Below are 22,844 nucleotides of genomic sequence, written 5' to 3'. Positions count from 1 at the left end.
ATCCCAGGACAACGAATCCAAATCACCGTCGAACAATAATCGATAAGAAGCTTGAAATTTCCTTCTGAAAGTGGACCAGCTTCGAACTCCGACCACAGTTCAACGAACTCCACCCGCCAACGAACGGAAGCTTGCAATTTCCTTTTTCTCCAAGACCGCAAATCCTTAAGTCACCACCTTCGGAAACACCAAATCCAATCGTCTACAAACCGATATCACCAGAAATCCGCCGAATTCAACCGTCGTAGTCTTGAAAATTTTCACTCCTGAAACGAGAAAAAACTGTCAGACGCAGGAAAAATCCAACCGGCCAGGTCAAGGCCTACTGCTGCAATGGTACTCTTCGATATAACGTACAAAAAAGTTTTCTCTTTGTACGTTATATCGAAATGTACGTTATATCGAAGCAGAGAAAAATTCAGTATTTCTTATGTTAGTATTGATGTATTCGACGTGAAATTAATCCCAAATAATGATTTCGGTGAAATTCACAAAACCAATAATGAAAAACTTGAGTTTTCACGAAAAAGTCATTTCGTTTTTTGTGCTTCGATATAACGTACATTTTGCTTCGATATAACGTACACTAAATTTTCTCCCAAAGTGCGCTTATTCTGGGTAACAAGGCTAATGCCGCAACAAAACATTGAGTTGAGTGATTTCGTAGTTTATGTAAGGGCTATTCCTGGGAAAAATAAAAAAAATCAATGTTGTACGTTATATCGAAGCAAAATGTACGTTATATCGAATTCGCTATATCGAGGGTACGCTATATCGAGGGTACGTTATATCGAAGATTACCTGTATCTGGAAAAGTAGTTTTATTGCATGTTTCGTTAATCATGTCAGACGGACATTCAAGCACCACAACATGGTGGCCATTTGAAGGATTTATTGTTTGACGAAAGCTTTCTTCCAGTAGTGGAATGGGAAATAAACCCAAACTCCAAGTATGTACCATGTTAAACTTAAACGACTGACGTCTGTAATCAAATGGCCACGAATTCGTTTTGGCTCCAACAAATCTACGATTATTCAGAAGAAAAGTGCACCACTTTCAGTTTTGGAATGCATATAATATGTAATTCTCATCTGGAGCGGACCTGGTGTGGTGGTTAGAACACTTGACTATCACGCCGAGGACCTGGGATCGAATCCCACTCCCGACATACTCACAAAATGTGGGTTCTTCCTTCGGAAGGGAAGTAAAACGTGGGTCCCGAGATGAACTAGCCTAGGGTTAAAAATCTCGTTAATACAGACAAAAAAAAAAATGTAATTCTCATCTCTCATACCTGTTCTTTAACATAAATGTACCAAATTCCAATTTTGAATTTATCCTCAATGTTGAACAGGTCTCCTATTAGACCACGCGTCGCCTCTGATGGTTATTGAACCTGCTTGAAGACTAATATTATTGCTTCATACTTCCTGCTGGACCATCTAGGGCCGTCAAATTGGTCAGTAAAGTTCTTGATTTGTACAGCCTACACAGTAAACTAAAATCTCTTTCTAAGTACTTTTTTTTACTCAGAACCAATATTGTGCATAATGAAAAGTAATAATGATGGACAGTTTCATATGCTAAATTTTGCTTATGAATAGTTTGTTCCACTCTTGTACAGCAAAGAAGTTTGTCTGATAAAGAGCAAACATCTTTTTCACTCTAATGAAAATTCGATCGAGTCAAATCAGATGTTTGAGCATTAGTTTGGTTGTGATCAAATATTTGACACTGTGTACATGTACGAGAGAACAAAGGTTGCAGGAACGTTTCAGAGGGTACCAAAAGTTTTCAGGGGTTATCAGGAGGTCTCAGGGGCGTTTAACGAGGTTTTGAGGGTCCTTTAAGGGAACTTGACGGAATCTCAGGGACGTTTTATGGGGTCTCAAGGGGATTCCATGGGCATCAGGGGCACTTCAAGCGATCTTATGACGTTCCAGGTGAGTTCCAGTGGGTCTCAGAGACGATTTAGGGGGTTTCAGGGACGGTTTAAGAGGGTACCAGGAGGTCTGAGAGGAGTTTAATGGGATGTCTAGGGCGCTTCAGGGGGTCTCTGGGACGGTTTTAGGGGTACATAGAAACGTTCAAGCACATTTCAGAGGCGTAACACATATGTTTTTGAGGGTTTCTGAGGGTATCTGGTGAGTTGCATGGGGTCAGAGGGGGTTTTAGGGGAAATTTCGGAGTCATTGCAATGAGTTTCAGATAATTTTCGGTGGCTTTTAGAGGTGCCATGAATGCGTTTTAGGGGTTTCAAAAAATTGAAATATGTATAATCAATAACGCATGTTTAAAAAAAAATAATGAAGATGTCCCATTTTTTCGAGATCTTAAAGTAACCCTTCAAGTTCTTCCGTTAAAGTTCCCGCTTTGACTCATTTATCCATTCTTCACTGTTCATATACTCTAGCACAACTTGTGTTTTACCATAACTCGCGTGTGTGGTTTCAGCTTACGGGAACGCGAATAAAGACGACCCTACACAGCCCGAAGTCACATAATGCACAAAATGCATTCGACTCCCACATGGACTGGTGGTATTCACGTTAGATGCACTCACTCTAGCCGTCGTGGGTCGTTTCTGTGGAGGTGGTGCCTACAGGTGCTACTTCTGGTACCAACAACCATGCCGCCAGGACAAAGGATAACAGCTTGTGCACAACTACTGTACGTTGACGATGACGACGACGGCGACGACGACAACGACGGTCGTCGGTGTGTTTAATTTATAATGCCTATTTTAACTGCATTATGCCATTGTTTTCTCGCCTTGCTTCTCGAGGGTGAATGGCATAGAAGGTTCTCGCCTCGTGGTGGTGGATTTAATTTGAACAAGCACTTTCGCGGTCAAAGCGGTTTGCACCGTTTTATCCGTGCCTTGTGGCAAAAGTGAGCAAACGTTGCATGACTTTATGAAGTATAGTGCGTCCCCATTGGACTGGTTTTCCATGCAAGGTTGAGTCAATTTGATTCGTGCGAATTTTATCATCACTGTATACAAACAGAGGAAGTTTGTATTTTGTAGCTTGACAAAAAGTTAATCGATATCTTACAATTATGCCGACAAGTCTTAAAGCTCCACTTCAACACCAAAACTTGGTCTTGAATATTAATTATGATAAATGATCCTGGTCATGGTGGAACGATAAATTAAAAGGATGATCCTTAAAGGACGACTTTCCGTTCTTACAGTCGTCGAAGTCGAAACCACGAAGAAAGATGTGTATTTAAATTAAGGCAAGGATTCTCGCAGTGAGCTCGTAGCCCATCAAATTAGACTGTGGGAACGTCAAGTGAAAGGAAACCTTGTTGTTTCCGTCAAGCGAAAGTTGATTCATCACGACGAGTTAAGTGTCATGAAACCATGGCCCAATGAAAATGTTAGTGCGTGGAAACATGCTATTTTGAGCAATTTGTATTTCTGGAATAGACTATACCATTAAACCATGTTCAACTAAACGACCGTATCAACGATTCTAGACACTTTTATTAATGCCATCCCTTTCCATTGCATTATTCACCCAGTTTTAGTTGCAAACTGAGAGGCGCTCACTCACCGCACTAACGCAACCCCATTTTATCTAATCAAGCGATCAACAATGAAACAAAATATGTACGAGCATGCCAGCTTGCGATAAAAAAAAGTTAGAAGTCATAACTGAACATATTTCGTTTAGTCTGGAACCGGCCACCTGGGAGGCACCGCCAGTCAACTACCCCCTGCCACCGTGAGGTCGACGTCAGAATCGTTATCCTTTGTGTACTAGGGTAATTGTTCTTATCTTTATTCCTTATCAAACAGAATGTTAAATCTCGCATCAGAATGAATGCATAGTATTAAGGATATTATTTCTCATAAATGTACTGAAATCAAAGTGAGCTGTATTGTAATAAATTCTATCTGGGTGTTTTATTTCAAAGAACAAAACTGAATCACATAAATGCATGAGCGTATCAGCAAGGCATCATTCCATTATAGGTGATGAGAGATTTTTTTGAAAATTTGTAGTTTTTAAAAGCCTTAATTTTTAGGACCACTCTATCTGAAAATTGGTCACCCTAATGACGAAATAAAAAAATTACGGGTCCTATTATTTTCGATGAACTACAACCCCAACAAGTTTCACGACAATCGGAGTTCCATTATATCGTTTTTCTAAGGAATGGCTGATCTAACAAAGATTTCTTCAGATTTTTTTTCAAAAAAATCTTTCAAAAAAAATCTTTCGGAAATTTGTCCGAGTATTCAACCGAAAATTCCCTCAAATTATGTCAAAAAATCTTCCATGGATTCATTCGAAAAATTTTCCAGGAATTTGTCTAAAAATTCTTACTATTCTACAAAATTTACAAAAAATCTGTCAAAGCATCCTGCATGATTTACTTCTGAAATTCCTCCATTTTTCTCCTGAAAAAAATATACATAAATTAGAGCAGGAATTCCTCCAGGAATTCTTCAAAAAGTTCGTTAAGAGATTCCTTCAGAAATCTCTGCCGACATTTACTCAGAAATTTCAACAGAGATTCCTATAATAAAATGTTCAGCGATGCCTTCAGAAGTTATACCAAAGTTTTTCAGAAATTCCCCAACACCATCAAATTCTCCATAAATTCCACTAGGGATTCCTCCAGAAATTTTACAATTTTTGTAAGAAAGTCTTCCTGGGGTTTCTTTCTCGAGGGACTCTTTTTTTTTTTTTAAATTCGATCCATTAAGAAATTTTCTGCAGGGATTTCTTTAGAAACTGCCATAGGGGTCCATCACATTTATTTTTTTTTGACAGATTCTTTCAGAAAATCTTTCATGGCTTTTATTATAAATTAGACTAATAATTTGTTCAAAAATATCCAGATTTTTCTCCAGAGATTTCTTTAAAAATTTCTCCAAGGCAATCCTCCAGGAGATGAACCAGCCATAGGCTGAAAATCTCGATAATAAAAATGTAAAAAAAAATCTCCAAGGATTACTTTGAAAAAACTTCCATAGTTTTTCGTTTATTTTTTCATGAACCCTTGCTAAAACTCATTCTAGGATTCATTTAAAAAATCTTTCACGAGCTCCTGAAAAAATCTCCGGAGGATTCTTAACAATTTTTTTTTTCAGGAACTCCTTTAGAATCTCCTCGTAGATTTACTTTTAAAAATCATCCATGAAATCCTGAAAAAACTCAGCCAGAAATTTATTCACAAGCTCTTACAGGAATTTCTTTAAGCTTTATAATATTCTCCACAAATTTCTCCAAGAACACCTTAACCTTTTGGAGCCGATTTGTTTCGCGGCTGTCGACGCAACCTCGCTGGTGTCGAACACGTTTGTTATGCTAGGTTTCATCGCCGGGGTCATATATGACCCCTCCGGCTCCAAAGGGTTAATAAAGTCTTGCACGGATATCTTCCAAAAACGTTGCATGGATTCCCTTAGAAAATACTTCAAGAATTCCTTTCAAAAATTCTGGCATATATTGTTCCAGAAATTCATGTACGAAATTCTTCAGATCTTTTTTCATGGAGAAATCAAAAATTTTCCAAAGCATTCATCTAAAAAACCATCCATGTTCTTTATCAATAATTCTCCGTGGTTGTTTTTTTTTAGAAAATGACTCACAAATACATTAAGAACCAGAAATTCAGAACTTCTTCAACATTTTCTCAGAAGCAATTTTTTCCAAGGATTGCTTAAGAAATTCTACAAGAGATTATCAAGGAAACTCCCTAGATTTCTTCACTTTTTTTTAGATATTCCATCAAGACAAACCTCTTCCATAAATTCATCCAAGGATTTCTTAAGACAGTCTTAGAAAATCCTCCAAGGATTCGTCTCTGATAAAGCCTGTTTTCAGAGACTTTTATAAGGATTTACAAGGAAAAACTTTCCTTATTTCTTGCAGAGATACCTGCAGACATTCACCAGAGAATTCATCAGAAATTTCGCTGGGTATTCCTCTTTGTATTTTCTCAGAAATTCTAACGAGATTTCCTCCAAAAGTACCTCTTGGAATTTCTCCACAGATTTTTCCGGGAATTCATTATACAAAGTTTGGGATTTTTATTAGGGGATTTTATCCGGATTTGTTTTTCAAAAATATCTCAAGAAGTTCTTCTGGGTATTTCACCAGGCGTTTACAGGTGTTTCTTCAGGTATTCCTCCTGGAATGCCTTCTGAAAGTACATCTATAGATTTTTAAAATATTCCTATTTTTTCTATTTTTTTCAGAATTTTTTAAGGAATTCTGGTTTTTTTTTTCAATTCCTTCAGAATTGCCAGAATTACTTCAGAAATTTATTCAGGGATTTCTTTAAAAGTTGCTCCATGGATTCTTTCAGATTCCAGCAGTTTCTTCAGGAATCGAGGGTCTATATAATTATATCGAATTATAATTATATTATAATCGAAGGTCCACTAAATCAAGGTATACCTGTAATGGGGCAGATGAGCGTAACTGGCAATGAAAGTTTCCATGGCTTTTAACTCCGACCTGTAACTGGAATAGAAGTTTAATTCATTTACAAAACGGTAGCTATCACCACGCATTGCAAACACAATTCATAAAAAAATATCTAATGTACAATACAATTTCATCAATGAATGCATCCGAGTGGTATCTTAAAAAGCTGCAAAAAACCTGAATTCTCAAACTTGTTGAATAATTGATGAATACAAAAAAAAAACAAAAAACGGAAAACTAAATACTGTAGTCCTGACGGGGTTTGAGCTAACGACTTCTTACTTAAAACAAGCTGCATCGGATGTTCTCATACGTAACATCGACTCCTCCAGTAAGCATTAAAAATAGCACTCCTTCAGCATTACAGTTGCCCTTATGACAAAGTGTTTAATGCTAATTAGCCATAACGACTATAGTGCTACCTCAAAGCAGGTTTTGGCAAAATAACGGGCTGTCTTAGTGCAACGCATTTGGAAACATCCTGGCGAAATGTGAAAGAAGCGTACGCCTTGTCAAGCGAAACAAAACAAAAATAGAATTACGTATGCATCTCGTGCTCTCAGCCTGCTTCCTCGCTTCCTCGTCCTTCTACACACCAGCTGGTGCTTTGTGGTACTTTTTTTTACTTATTTTAGTAGTGTTTTGGAGTTACACTTACGATCCGAAGACCCAACTAACAAGCGCTCATTTAACAAGCACCTTTATGACGAATTAAATCAGCTGAATAATAGTTGGCTAATTTTCAAGTGCAAGCTTTGTTCGGGTTTAGTTCACACAAATTTGAAGAAATTTTAAAGCATAGTGTTGTGTACCAACTGACTTGTTTGTTGTTTAACCTTCCTTTTGCATCACGTTGGCTGCAGCTCGCTGATATAGTGTACGGTTTCGGTCAAAAATGACCCTAATGCCAAAGGAGGGTTGAAGCGTTTAACAATTACATAGTAAAGCTGTTATTCAGCTTCAGCAAACATGATTAACCGTTATGTAGCCGGCAAACTTTTTGCTTTTTTCTACACCGTGTATTTTAAATGGGTGCTGGGTACCCGGGTACCCTGCCGGCCACATAAGGGTTAAAAATAAATAGTATGCAAAAATTTTCAATTTCCACAAGAGTTTATGATTGGCACTAAGGTAATGAACAACTGTTATGAAATAGTAACTACACATAAATTTACCTAAATCAAGATTCGAATTCGAGATCCGTCTATTGCCAGCCGCTTGTCTTCCTATCTGGATATCGAAAAGATGATTAACTGAAGCACTTAAATCAAAAAATAAACTTCCCGTGGTTTAATAATAATCAGTGGTGAATGAGCACAACATTGTGATTAACAACTGAACAACACATTGATTCAGCTACTGTTCAGAAAAAAAACATGCGTTTTTTATTCTGCATTCTGAGTGGAAGTATGATGAAACGAAAGCGCTTATATGACTAGAGAAAACATATTATACAGATACATGTGCTAATTTGTACAAAAACTAAACAGGAATCAGAAAAAGGTCTTGTTAAACTACTTTGTTAAGGAATTGCTGCAAGTCGAACAGAAAACTTTTAAAACTCTTGAAAAGTGTTTAAAATTTTAATTGTTAATACCGATTTGAGAGGCTGAATATTCGTTACTTTTTCAGTTGAAAAAGTATTTGTATATGTAGTAATATGAACAGTAAGGTGGCCCACACTTATATGGAAAACTATTTTTTTTTAAATGCCAAGTCTTATCTCCTAAATTGGTGGTCTTAGACTCCCAGAAGCTACGTTAAAAATATGAGCAAAATCGATTAAGTTTAAGGGGGCGCTCAAATTGCTTAAGGACAAGGTATTTGGAGTACATAGCTCAAAATTTCTAGAGCACCGTTTTTTAGAACCGTTGAACGGATTTGGATGAAAATGCATCACGCTGTTGACAGCCACTGCACAATTAGCGTGATGGATTTTCATCCAAATCCATTCAACGGTTCGAAAAAACGGTGCTCTAGAAGTTTTGAGCTATGTACTCCAAATACCTTGCCCTTAAAGTTTGTATGGGAAAACGTGGCTACATAATGCACATCGATGAGGAAAAACAAGTGATCGTAACAAACAACAGCTTTGACATCTGTCTAGTTGCCGTCAACCAGAGTGATTATATGAGTGAAAAAGGAATTGACTATCCAAGTCTTCAACTGATTCCCCATTGTACTAGCACGTTTCATATGGCGTGTGCTCCAACATAGATGGCAAGTGATCTTCTTCTCGGGACCAACGTAGATGAACTCGCTTTGATGACACTTCTCCAATCTTTTCGGTGCTTCATGTAATAATTTGCTTGTGACTGATTCCATGGTCCATTCACGATAATACCCAAAAATGAGAACACCATTTTTCATAGACATGTGAAAAATAACGCAATTTCAAATTTGAACAAAGTTAGAGAATGAAACATTTACCCTAACCGATTCAAACACAAAAGTTACGAGCCAGTAAAATTGTGTCGCCATTGTCATTAAACATTATGACTGAGTTGCAGCAGCAATAAGCCAAGCTTGTTCGCTGTTCGCGACCTCGACGACGACGATGACGACGACGGAGGGTGCCATGCACGTGCCTTGCCCATGGCAATAATGTTAAAATTATTGTCCTGGGGCACGAATGACTTACTAGTAGCTCTGTGTCGCTAACCAGCGCCACCGCCCGCCGCCACCACCGCAAAAACATCTGCTGAAGGCTTCGAAGAAAAAAAAAAATATAACAGGATATGAGGTTGTTGATGGTTGTCTGATGGGTGCTTCTCATTTTAAATTTTCCATGCAAATCAAACCGAACAATGGATCTCCATCTGATTATAAATTCGCGTGATAAATGTTCGATAAGGGTACAATGCTTTTGTATAGTGTAAGCTGATTGTAATTGGAAATTGTGTTGCGTACAATGGTGAATATTTGTTGATGCAAAAAATCCATTAATGGAAAAGTATTCCATTGTCATTTTTTTTCTGCTGCTGATGTCTTTTGTTTGGAGATCAAATAAATTAAAGCTTTAATTCACAATGTAAACGTTCATAAAAAAAAGCATTGAAGGTTTAAATTTAAAGTAGTGACATATATTCGGATTTATCTCTGTTACTTACATTATCGATCAGACTAAGGCCTGAATGTCCTCTGCAGTACGTAGGAGTCGTCTCCAATCTACTCGGTCCATGGCTGTGCATCTCCAGTTCCGCATTCTGCGAAGGGTCCGCATATCGTCCTCCACTTGATCGACGCACCTAGCTCGCTGCACACAACAACGTCTTCTTGTACCGGTCGGATCACTCTCGAGAACCATTTAAGTCGTGTTGCTATCTGACATCCTGATGACGTGACCCGTCCACCGTAGCCACCCGATTTTCACGATGTGGTCGATGGTTGGTGCTCTCAGCAGCTGATGCAGCTCGTGGTTCATTCGTCTTCTCCAATTCACGTCTTCCATCTGTACTCCGCCGTAGATGGTACGCAACACCTTCCGTTTGAAAACTCCAAGGACGCGATGGTCCTCTGCACGTAGAGTCCATGCTTCGCGCTAATAGAGGACTACCGGTCTAATCAGCGTTTTGTAGATTGTTAACTTCGTGTGACGGCGAACTTTGTTCGATCGTAGAGTTCTGCGGAGTCCAAAGTAAGCACGATTTCCTGCCACAATGCGTGTCTGAATTTCTCTGCTGGTGTCGTTGTCGGCGGTCACCAGTGAGCCCAAGTACACGAGTTCTTCAACCACCTCGATTTCATCATGTTCGGCGCGGTGATTCTTTCCTAGAGTCCTTTGACATCACATACTTTTTCTTCGAGCAGCTGAACGGATGTCGTGAAAATCGTACCACTCGTGGTTATCCCCGCTCTCCTAATCACACCCTCTAAATCAATGTTGAACAACAAGCACGAAAGACCATCACCTTGCCGTAACCCTCTGCGAGATTCTAAAGGACTCGAGAGTGTCCCTGTTACTCGAACTACGCACATCACTCGATCCATCGGCGCCTTGATCAATCGTATCAGTTTATCCGGGAATCCGTATTCTTGCATAATCTGCCATAGCTGGTCTCGATCGATTGTATCATACGCCGATTTGAAATCGATGAACAAGTGATGTGGGGGCACGTTGTATTCGCGGTATTTCTGCAACACCTGGCGGTTGGCGAATATTTGGTCCGTTGTAGCGCGTTCACCCATAAATCCAGCCCCACGAACTCTCTTGCAATCGGTGATAGACAGCAGCATAAAATTTGAGAGACCAGCAATAGATAAATAGAAAAAAAAAAATCACTACGAAAGGGTCCTAGATCGACCGGGAATCGAATACAGACACCCTGAGCTGTACTAATTTGGTATTTCCTCTACATGTTAAAGGCGTTAATGACAATTTGTCTCCAAAATTTTATCATAGACTAGTTTCGATATCAGCACTAGGTATCCATTACCATGGAAAAAAGGTTTTCAACCTAGCTCAATTTACAATAAATAAACAAAGATTACCGTAATTGTTTTCAGTTCCTTTTCCGGACACCCCGCCAGTCTCCAATGGATCATAAAACACAATTTCCCCCCTTTTTGCCCCAATCACATAATCTCCATCAAAGTAAACAACAACAGGAACAAAAACGAGAAAAAAAAACTATCAGCTTACGTTCCATTTGTCACGAAACGGTCCCGCACATCCAGCCAGCAGTTGCTTTCCTGTGCTGCCTGCGTTCCTGCCTGCATGGGATGGGGAACTTCCGTTTACCACACGCCACACGAAATTTTATTGTTATTATTATCGTCCGCCGCACTGCTACCGGTTATTATTGCTATTATTATCCATCGGTTGCTGCGCGCGGTGGGCACTGCTGGGCTGGGCGTCCCACAGACCCCACCATACCTACTGGTCGTGGGGGTGGTGGTGGCGGGGCAGAGCACGCGCAACAAGTAGGGTAGCTGCCCAGACTTCGACCTCCATCCATTATTATTTAACTAAATTTTTCAGTATTTATCGGAAAAGGGACATGCTTATTCAAATTCCTTTTATGAGTTTGCAAGAGTTTTCCTTAAAATATCTAGAAAAAAATTCCTGGTTTACCTCCATGGACATCGCCTAAATCCCTTTGAGGATTCTTTGAGGGTTTATTAAAAAAAACCTAGACTGTTTACAGAAAGAAATTTATGGTAGAAATTCTTAGAATGATTTTTACAACAATTCTTCTAAAAAATCTTCTTGGTATCCTCAAGAGATTGTTTCAAGAATATCCCCGGAAATTTACCTTAATACTTCTTTAGGAGTTACTCAAGAAATATATCAAAATAAAACTGATCGACGGGTTTCCTCAGAAATTTCTTCTAGGAATTTCTCCAAGGGTTTCTCAATGAAGTATTCCAAACGGTACTTTTAAAAATGCAATTCCAGAAGAATTTTTCACAATGATTTGGAAATTCTTTCAAAAATTCCTCTGAAGTTTACCTTTAAAACTACAGTTTTTTTCCAGATTTTTTTTCATGATATTGCTGTTTTGATTTTTCAAGAAGTTCCTCTAGGTGTTACTTCATTTATTCAGGCATTTTCTCTAGCATTTTTTCGGAAATTGCTTTAGAAGTCTTCGCAGATTTTTCTGGAAGTTCCTCCAGATGTTTCTCTTATAGTTCTTTCAGTTATGTCTCCAGGTATGGACTTATTCCGACCTGCAGAGATTTTTTCAGATTTTTTTTCCAAAGATTATCTCAATAATTTCTGCAGAAACTACTAAATTTTCAAGGATTTTTTCGAGAATTTTTTCTATGAATATCTGCAGGGAGTCTTCCAGTTCTTCAAGGTATAATTTGAAAATTTTCTTAAAAGAATCATTTTTTTTTAAATTTCTTTAGGGACGATTTCTTCACCTCGGCTTAACTCGTAAGCCAGGCTTACCCATATAGTTAAACCTGGCCTAACGCCTAAGCCAGGGTGAAGAAATCGGCTCTTAGTGATTCTCTCTACCTTAGTGATTTCCTTTAGGTTTTTCGTTTAATGATATGCGCGATTTCCTTCAAAAATTACTTTAGTCGTTTAGAGATTTTTGTGAGCAAACCCCTTCTAAAATTCTCAAAAAAAGTCTGAGACATCTCTATGAATTCTTACAAGGATTCTTTCGAAAACGCCTCCAAAGGATTACGTACAAAAGGCTGAATTACGAAAGGCTGAAATAACAAAAGGCTGAAACACGAAAGGCTGATATTACAAAAGGCTGAATGCATAAAAAGGCTGAAATAACATAAGGCTGAAAAAGTGGTTTGACTAGTTTTCAAACGCATTTGCTTGTTTGTAGATTACCAAGCCGTGGCACTCGCATTGTTTTTGCTTGAACTTGACGATTGACCGTCCCTTAGTTCATGGTTGGCCAAACTAAGCCATTTCAAGGGAACCTGCCTCAGTTACTATGTTCTGAATCAGAAAATTTTACGACTGGGCATAATGCTATGGATTATTGAACGCCTACATTACTACATTACCTTTTTCAAAAGAATAGCATATATTTCAAAAATGAGATGATGAAATTGTTAGTAGCCGTAATGATAACAATCTTAAAAACAACATGACTCGAAAGAATAGCTCATGTCTAAAGAAGGAAAAATTAACAATATGAATATTATCAGTTCCTTTTTGTGTTCGTTGGTATGCACCACTAGAGCCTCTTCACTAGGTTCAGTTTCGACACTAATGCCCATGCTGAGGAGGGTTACGCGTTCGATTCGCGTTCGGACTAAGAATTTTATGAAAGTTTTCGTAACGCTCTTTGACATTGGTTATCTTCGTTACCAGTACGATATGTCAAAGTTGAGAAGCAGGGTTGATCTCAGTTCGGGCTATTCTCCAAGAAAAGGAAGAAGTGCTATAACTTATATATGTTTTTTTTTGTATTTACAGCCTTATGTTACATTTTCCTGATTTCAGCCATTCGTACTCAGCCTTTTGTGCATTCAGCTTTTTGAAATTCAGCCTTATATTACCATCCCCCTCCAAGGAACCGTCAAAAATTAATTGAGGGATTTCTGCAAGAATTCCACCATAATATTTGTCGGCGAATTCTGCAGACATTTTTGTAAGATTCCAACACAAATTCCTCTACGGATTTTTTTTCCAAAAATCCCTCTAGAAGTTTTTCAGGCATTTTTCTCTTGAAATTACTTACAGAGTTCCTCCATTAGTCTCACATGTTTTTTTAAGAATCTTAAGGTATTTCCTCAGATAATCTCTAAGGGGCTGTCCATAAACCACGTGGTCATTTTTTTTGGGACTTTTCAACCCCTCCCCCCCCCCCCCCCGCGTGGTCATTGGTCCTTACATTTTTTTTTATTTGTCCATACAAAATGGTCATTGGCCGAACAACCCCCCTCATGACCACGTGGTTTATGGACAGCCCCTAAGATATTTTAATGGGCATTTACTCATTCAAGTGATAACTTCGAAATTGATACGGGAATTCCTCCAAAAAAATTGAAGAACTTCTTGTAGGAGTTTTCAAAGACGTCACCCGGAATATTTAAGAGATTTCTTGAAGCAACCCTTGAGGGATTCCTTACAAATTCCTTCAGGGATTTCTAAGATATTCGTTCAGGGATTTCAAATTCCTTCAGGAATATCTTTAATATTTTTTAGTAAATTTGGGCAATTTCTGGAAAAATTTCTGAAACATCTCTAAAGAAATATATGAACAAATTCTGCAGGGATCTCTAAAATCATCGCAGGAAATATTTCTGAAGGAGCCCTAGGAGCAACTTTTTTTTTTTTGATATCCTTGGAATTTCAGCAGAAATCACGGAAGAATTCTCAAAAAATTCTTGGGTAAACCTTGGGAAGAATTTCCATAGCAATCCCTTTAAGATTTGTAAAGAAGTAGTTGGTCAAATTTTAGAAAAACTCCATGAATGAACTTATGAAGTTATCACTTTCTGAAATTTCTGTATCAATGCCTTACATTCTGAAGAAGTTTCGGGATATAAAAATATCTCCGCAGAAGAATTTCAGAAGGAATCCCAGCAGGAATTTCTAAGATAAACCCTGAAGGTAATTCTGAAGAAAACTTCAGTAGAATACCTGTAGAAATTTTAGAATGTAGGGGGGGTGGGGGTAAGACGGACATGTTTAGTAAACACTTTATTTTGATAGTGTAAACAATGCGATAATTAAAATTTTATCTCCATACCATATACTTCAACTAAGGTACTTTACAGTCTGCAAGCCGATTTTGCAATAAAATTTGATTTTCCATGACTTTTGAGATAATTAAAAAGTGATCTCCAAATGTATGTTTTTTCAACAGTGTGGGTAAGACGGACCGGTAGGGTGAGTAAGATGGACACGTTTGGAAATTTAGCTAATACGCCTCTAATTGTCTTAAATGATGTTTGTGGCCGATTGTATTCGGTAGATCAATCATAGTAGAATCTAAATTTGGCCTTAAATCTCTTAGCGAAACGTGTTTCTACAAATTAAAATCTATTTTGTAAATTGGAAACCTCCATAGACTGATAAACGCCTAACAGTATGCAATGCTGTGGTAATTTTACAAAGTTCAAACTGTTCCAACAACAAAAATGCCAATAAAATGAATTTTTGAATAAAAAATCAATATGAAATGCTTTATACGGCTTCCACAATCATTTTTGTACTCCATAAATTTCAATCTGTGATCAATGTATGGGTCTTAATGTATTTCTTACGACACTATCAAAGTAACCCCAACACTGTCCGTCTTACCCACCCTCAAGGCGGACCGTCTTACCCCCACACAACGCAAAATATTCATTCCACCACCGTTGTTTATAATCCATGAAATTTACCTGAATGTCGTTGTGTATAGGATGGAACAGTTTAAAACTACTGGGAAACTCAAAATAAAATGCAAAAACTTAGCAATTCAATGTTAAAAAGCTTATTTATTGCCGCCTCAAAATTAGATCCCAGCACAAAAGCGTGTAGCCTGGTAAATGATTGATTATTTTTTGCACTTTTGACATATGTATTCTCTCATGGAGTGGTTCAATAATCATCAACTGATAAGAAGATAGAGTTAATCGTAAAAGAAAGTCAAATTTCAGCTCTTAAGTGCCAGAACTAGTCGGTGGTCCGTCTTACCCACCCGGTCCGTCTTACCCCCACCCCCCTACTTTTGAACAAATCTCTGCAGAAATATCCAAAGAAATCTGTGGGAAATTTATGAAGAAATCCCAGGAGGAATTTATTAAGTACTTCATGGAGAAAATTCTCATGAAACCCTTTGTGGATTATCTAGAAAAAGAATACTGAGCAATTAATAGGAATTTCTGAAAGTATTCTTGGAGATCTCTGTAGGTGAGTTTTTGAAAAAAAAAAAAACATTCTGAATACCTAAAGAAACGCATAAATAACCGTCTTCCAAGATTCCTAAAAAAACACTCTTGAGATTTTTCTAAATTCATTCCCGCAGAAATTTCTAGAATGAATGTCTTAAAGAGTCCGTTCAGAAGTTATTGGAATTATCCTTAGAGGATATTCCGGATAAATTTCTTAGATAATACATAGAGGAATATTTGAAGGAAATCCTGAAGAAATCTCTGAGGAGACTCATGCTTGATTCTATTGAGGAATGTCTGCAGGATTATCTGCAGAAATTTCTGGAGATGTGGGAATTTTAAATTGAATCTCTAGAGCAATTTCTGAACAAATCTCTGGTGGACTTCCTGAATAAATAGCTGAAAAAAATTTCAAAAGGAATATATGGAATACAATGTAAATTTTCCGAAGAAACCACTGAGAGAATTTAAAAAAATCAATAGAAAGTTCTGAAGGTATCTCTGAAATAATTTCCACAGGATTTTCTAAATCAATCCCCAAAACTCGACCCGAATGATCCTTTGGATTAAAAGGTCGTTAATTAAAACAAAAAAAAATCCCCAAAAGAATGTATAATGTAATTCCATGTAGAGTTTCAAAAGAAATCTATAGAAATCTACCTTAAAAATTTGTTTTTGAGAAATTTATGAGGGATCATCTGAAGGAGCCACTTAAGAAATATCTTAAAGATCTCCTGGAAGAGTTTCTGGAAAAAAAAACCGGAGGGGTTACTGTAAGAAACTTTGGTAGACTTTTATGTCGAATTCTCGGAGTAATCTCTGACTTGGAATCCTTTATAGAGGAATCCTATAATTATTTTTTGAATGAATCACCAGAGAACCAGACTAGATGGGAAAAACAAAATTTTACTGGTTGTGTTATTTTGTTACAATGGTGTTTGTAACCAAGGTTGCGACCATTCATTTGCAAAGATTTACATTCATTTGCTATTATCTCAGTTCAGAAGCATGCTATCGAAAAACAATGTATGGATGAATTTAACCTTGTAGTTTTATCTGAAACTTTGCCGAATAACTTTGGGGTCGCAAACGTATACCAAAGTCGTGAGCGAGCTGTGAAGGCAACTCTCCACGCGGTGAATGTAAATTACATTCACGCTGTGGAAAGTTGCCTTCACAGCTCGCTCACGACTTTGGTATGCATGTGCGACCCCAATGTTATTCGGCAAACTTTCAGATAAAACTACAAGGTTAAATTCATCCATACATTGTTTTTCGATAGCATGCTTCTGAACTGAGATAATAGCAAATGAATGTAAATCTTTGCAAATGAATGGTCGCAACCTTGTTTGTAACAACGATTGATATGAAACATGTACCGTTAGTAGTTAAAACAACAAAAAATCTAACAAAACTTTTTCCAATTGAAACAAAAATATAACAAGTTGAGGTATAATCATAACAATATTAAATAAAATTTTACTAAACTAAACTCGCGGAATCATAACAAAGTTATAACAAGTTCTGTTATATATTTCAGAACAAATTTGTTACAAGTTTTGCTATGAATCTCTTGGCTCGAGAGATCAAAATAACAAAAATTATCTTTTTTTTTTTCACAACACAAGAAAATCTTATAAATTCTGAAATAACTTTGTTTTAAGAAATATAACAAAGATTGTAATAAACGTGTTTCGAAATTATGTTGGAGGCAATTTAGTGATAATTTGAAATTAAATCTAACAGATATGGCGCTAAATATTGGTTCACTTACCCTAAACCTTCTGGCTGCCACCATTAAATTCATTACCAATTTTTACGACCGACGACGGACGTCGACAATACGAAACAAAGCATCGCGAAATTGTACTGAAATTTTCCGCTCAATTTTTTCCTCAGACTGAGGAAAAAATTAATGGATCTCTACCTACATACTGATTCAGCCAGGCATCCGACATCCACCTCGACGCTTTGGCTCGCTCCTGCTGAGGAGCGCACACCGGCAGCGGCAGATCAACAAATTGACAAATGACCCATCGCGCGCAAGGATGATAGCGTTTCGCTCTCGGCTCGGTGGTCAGAAGCGAAGGCCATCCCGGCAGGGCTGGCCGGCTGGCTGACTAGCGGAAGAAGCCATTTTTCTTTCCGGAGAACTCACCCGGAAAGCCGTAACATCGGTGTTTCGCTTTAGCATCAGCGGAAGCAAACACCAGACAGTACGAGCAATTTAACTTCGGGGGGCCTTGAGGCCTGTCCGGTCGCCGCGCCACGCCGGCCCGGTAGCTTTCGAGTTTTATGATCCGTGTGACACATGGCCCGCGGCTCGGCAGCTAACGATTGCTTGTGAATGTGGGCGCAGTGGGTTTATCTTTGTGCACGCTAATAGAATCAGATGGAATGACGAGTTATGACGGGATGATAAAACCAGAGGATTGAATCTGAGAGGAATTGACATAATGTACGTACGAGACTTGACATACGGATACGTTTATTGAGTTTTTTTAGACGTGATGTTTCAACAAGGACAAAACTGGATTTTCAGTTATATGTTCTTTTTTTTCATTTTCGGTTTCTGTAACGGTTTTTTTGGTTTCGGAAACATTAGGTTGTTGGTCTAAGGTTGTAAGTCTACCGTGTGGTGGAGCTGCCACCTTAGGTATAGCTTCCGGTGGAGGAGCATTTCATACTCAGCCGCTGGATGCTAGAAAAGATGCTGTTTGAGCCGCACCTCCTTGGTGAACAGATGCTCGAGAGGTACCTCCTCGATCTAGCTGAAGTCAGAAGGACAACAGTGCCCGCCCAGGCTGCACTACCAGTTAAGCACACAACTCTTAGCTGGCGGTCTTTGTCATCGCTTGACCCGTGGAAGCATGAGGTAGGAACTTATGAGGAGCTTTGTTAGACGCTCTCCATTTCGACTCACCGTTTTGCAACCCTGTATGTTCTGTGAGGACCAATAAAAATGGGTCTCCAGCTAACCTAGTGGTTGAGGGTACTAAATGCCAATCCGGAGACAGCGGATTCGATTCCCGTTCCAGTCTGAATTTTTTTCTTGACACGCTGGGCATAGTGTATCATTGAAATTGCCACACAATGTACATATTGATACACGCAAAAACATCCGTTCCGGTATACATGCACTCCCAGTCACGGCAACGGGAACAAACGAGAACTATGCTTAGCAACGATAACAACAATAAGAAATGTACACCGTGAACTAGATGTCACGGTTCCTAGAACGCCCATATTGACAACTGGAACTAGTTCCAGTTCACGGTGTATATTTGCTTGTTCTCATATTTGCGTTTGTTTGTTCACGTTTATCAGAACGGTTTTCTGAGCGTGACAGTGGCAGGCAAAAAAGCCATTAAAGGAGGAGAAGAAGTATATATAATAACGAAAGTATACAAACCACCAAATATCCATTTACAGTCTTATAAGTTTTGGGTAAATCGTTTAAAAAATCCAAACAATTCTGTTTTGATTTGTTGATGAGCCTTATCAGGACCCTGGCCCTTGAGGACATCTTCGAGTATATTCCTCTAAAATGTTTCTTGGGCACAAAGTATCCATATGGGTAATCTAAGTTCAATCACTTTTTTCCTCACAATGTCTAAGCAAAGGATCGAAAATGGAAGTTGTAACATGGAAGATTGATGATTTGTAATGATATCAAATAAATAGTGTGCTAAATACTGGATCGCTCACCAATGGTCGCCTGAACAATATATAGTACACATCAGTGGTTCTCAAGCTAAGAGTCGCGACCCACTGGAGAGTTACGAGATGATCTTTGGTGGGTCGCGAAGATTTGCGTGATAATGTATATTTATTAGGAAAAATAATTGTGAAGCACAACAACAAATGCTTATTAAAATAACATCCTGTAGTGGAATACTACAAATGTGTAATAACATAGGAGAATACATTTCCACAAATACACAACACAAAACATAGCATAAGCTTTACCATAATGTGTCATATGGAAATTTTTCTCCTTATTGAATAAAACAGCTTTTGTAAACATTATTAACATAATTCGGATATGATCACGGCGCTGAAATCGAGCAAAAGTGTTCGACGTCAGCGAGTTTGCGACATAAACGGTGAACAATCCAGCTCCAAAGGGTTAATTCGGCCAGAACTCCTCAAGGGACTAATTTTACCCAGATTCAAATAATCTGAAAGTTTTAGTTCAAAAATAATCATGACAAAATTTGAAGTCCATATCTCAAGGCTAAGTGGTCCTGTTACTGACATCACTGGAACAGCAAGTATCGAACACGACAATAGCTTGAAACCTCTTTTTTATACATGTTGTTTAATGCACTTTTAATTTATGCTCCTTTCAATGCATAGAAAAGGGGAGAGCTATTCAGAATGTAAATTGTGCATAAAAATATGTAATACTGACGGTAACTATGACAACAATGGTCAGGAAGCGTTTATAGAGACTAGCATACGGTTGCAGGGACGATTCATGGGTGTTTCAGGGGATCTCAGGAGCACTTTTGAGGATCTCTGGGGCGATACACGGAATTCTCATGGGGCTCCTGAGAGCCTCAGGCGCGCTTAAAGAAGTATCAGGGGCGTTCCAGGGGAGTTTCAGAGGGTGTCAGGACCGGTGCTGGGGGTTTCAGGAGATATTAGGAGATCTCATGGTCATTTCAAGCGAGTCTCAAGGGGTTTCAAGGGATGCCGGGATGCCGGGATGTCCCAGGGGATCATAGGGGGTTCCAGGGGTTCCACAGGGTCTCAGGAACGTTTCAGGGGGTTTCTGAGGCGCTCCTGGAGGACTGAGGGTCGTTTAACGGGGTTTCAAGGGTACCCGGAAGTCTCATGAGCGTTTCAGGGAGTCTTATGGGGTTGCAGGGACTCTCAAGGGGTTGCAGGGGATCTCAGAGGTTTTTAGTGGGTCTTAAAGGATTTTGGTGGACACACCCTTTTTAAACCTCCTAAAACGCCTTTGAAGTGCCTTGTGACGCCCCTGAAACCTCCATAATTCAATCGAATTGACCTTTGAGATCTTTCCAATCAATTTGAAATGTCCCTGTACCCGAGCAAAATCTGACAGCAAATTGAAAACTAGTTTTGATGTTGTGATATTGCAAAATGCGATAACTCAGATTGTTGTCATTTTGGTCGTTTTAACGGTTAAAACATCAAAAATGGGAGAAAAAAAGTGTTCCTGTGACAGCAAGTTGAAAACAATTTTTGCCATCAGTGATAGCAGTGGCAATCAGTGTAAGAAAAATGAAAAATCGCTAAATGTCGGATTTTTCGGTTGATATTGAAACATAAATGCAATCAGATAATTGCACTAATTTTGTATACAGTCTGCATTCGCTGGTTGGGTCACGACTGCGCACCGATTGGCGAATCGTGTTCGTTCATTGGGGCAACTGACAACTGATTTAAAATGCTCTAGACACACGCAAGTGACGAGAAATACGTCACGAAACTTGCGCAAACGTTCTGTATACAGGAGCTGTGATGCGACGGCGGACAGACGTCAAACTCGTTTTGACATCTATTTTGACATTGACAGTGCTTTTTAGTTGGGTTTTGCCCCAACTAGTGAATATTCAACCATCGAGACAGCCCATTTAATGAGCTCTCAACGAACGAATTATTTACATGATTTCCTAAAGATTTCAAATTACTTAAAAACAGAATATTTCTAAAAAATGGGAATAACAGCATAACGAAATCAAAATTTTGAAATCACATTAAATCCAGAAAAACTGATATCAAAATATGATATCTATTCGCTGCTGAATACAAATTTTGTTTTCTACTTGCTATCATTTTGTTGTTGGACTTTGCTCGGGTACTTTCATATATCAAACATATCTGTATTCAAAACAATTAGAGGGAATTTAAAGCATCTTGAATTTTGAAACGATGTTGAAATTTAAGAAAATTATTATATTCGGTATAATTTTCTTCTATGTTAAGGATTTTAAGTTAAGTCAAAAGTTTTTCAAAGCTCATTATATAAGTCATAAATGGTCAAAATTTCATGGCATTCGGTTCATTGAATCAGGAGATATAGCAGCTCAAAGTTGGCTATCGGATAATTATACCTTTTTCTAGAATCTTTATAAATTCGTGCAGAATAGTCCGATGTTTTCCAAATTTTGTCCACTGCTACACAACTAGTTTTTTTTTTTTGTTTTACCCCCATTACATATTGTGCTTCTGTCAGACAATGATTGCATTCGATCACTTCCACAGTAATGAACTAAAAGTGTTCATTGTAAGCAAAAATTTTTACCTTCTTTCAATAAAAACATCATGTCACGGTCGCCATGTTGTTCTTTAGCCATCCAAATGAGATTACAAAAAACTCAAGTAGCCATGCTGCTGAATCTGTACGCATTGCATGTATGAAGCACATTTATTGACATGCGTTGTCCTATATGGACCATTAATGTTGAATAAAAGTGAGGAGTGGACCTACTATTGTTGAATTGTTGATCAAAAATTGTGGCCCCACTTTCCACTTTAATTCAAATCCATTGCTTTATCGGTACATGCAATGCGTACAGCTTCAACATCATGGTTATGTACTTGGGTAGCTTTGAACCAACAGAATTGGTTTGACCCGTTGCACAGTTTTGCCGCTTAAATATGTAAATCATCTATTCAGAAAAATCCGCAAATTATTATTTGAACAGAAAGGTATTGTAATACGTATGTAATACACAAACCAAAACGCGGGATGACAAGGAGTTAACCTAAAAAACCCTAATTAATCCACCTAGCGGTGATGGTGCCTTTCTCGTGCTTTAAAATATCCTTTCATCAAAACTCGAGCGACATGTTGATGACATTGACATAAATACAAAATGAAAACTGCTTGCCAAATCTACTCAATATGGATACATTTTATATTAACATCCCAAGCAGCACACAAGTCACAAAGGAGTGTAGACAGCGCAAGTTTTTGGTTGTATAGGAGTTATATTCGTGTAATTCTAACCAAAAGGCAAAATAACTTGAAAATGACTCGTGTCCAACCAAAAACCTGCGCTGTCGACACTGCTTTAGAACATGTGTACTGCTTGGGATAACATCCAATGTTCAGAAAA

At 38.2% G+C, this 22,844-nt stretch overlaps 1 protein-coding gene across 1 annotated transcript in view; it reads left to right on the top strand.

Moving 5' to 3' along the window:
• Positions 1-22,844, top strand: part of LOC109410364 (BAI1-associated protein 3) — a 400,368-nt gene that overhangs the window by 100,703 nt on the left and 276,821 nt on the right. The gene's annotated exons all lie outside the window — the stretch shown is intronic.

This window comes from Aedes albopictus, chromosome 2 (assembly GCF_035046485.1).
Source record: "Aedes albopictus strain Foshan chromosome 2, AalbF5, whole genome shotgun sequence".
NCBI lineage: Eukaryota > Metazoa > Arthropoda > Insecta > Diptera > Culicidae > Aedes > Aedes albopictus.
The sequence above is the reverse complement of the archived record's forward strand: the minus strand, read 5'-3'. Positions and strand labels throughout refer to the sequence as shown.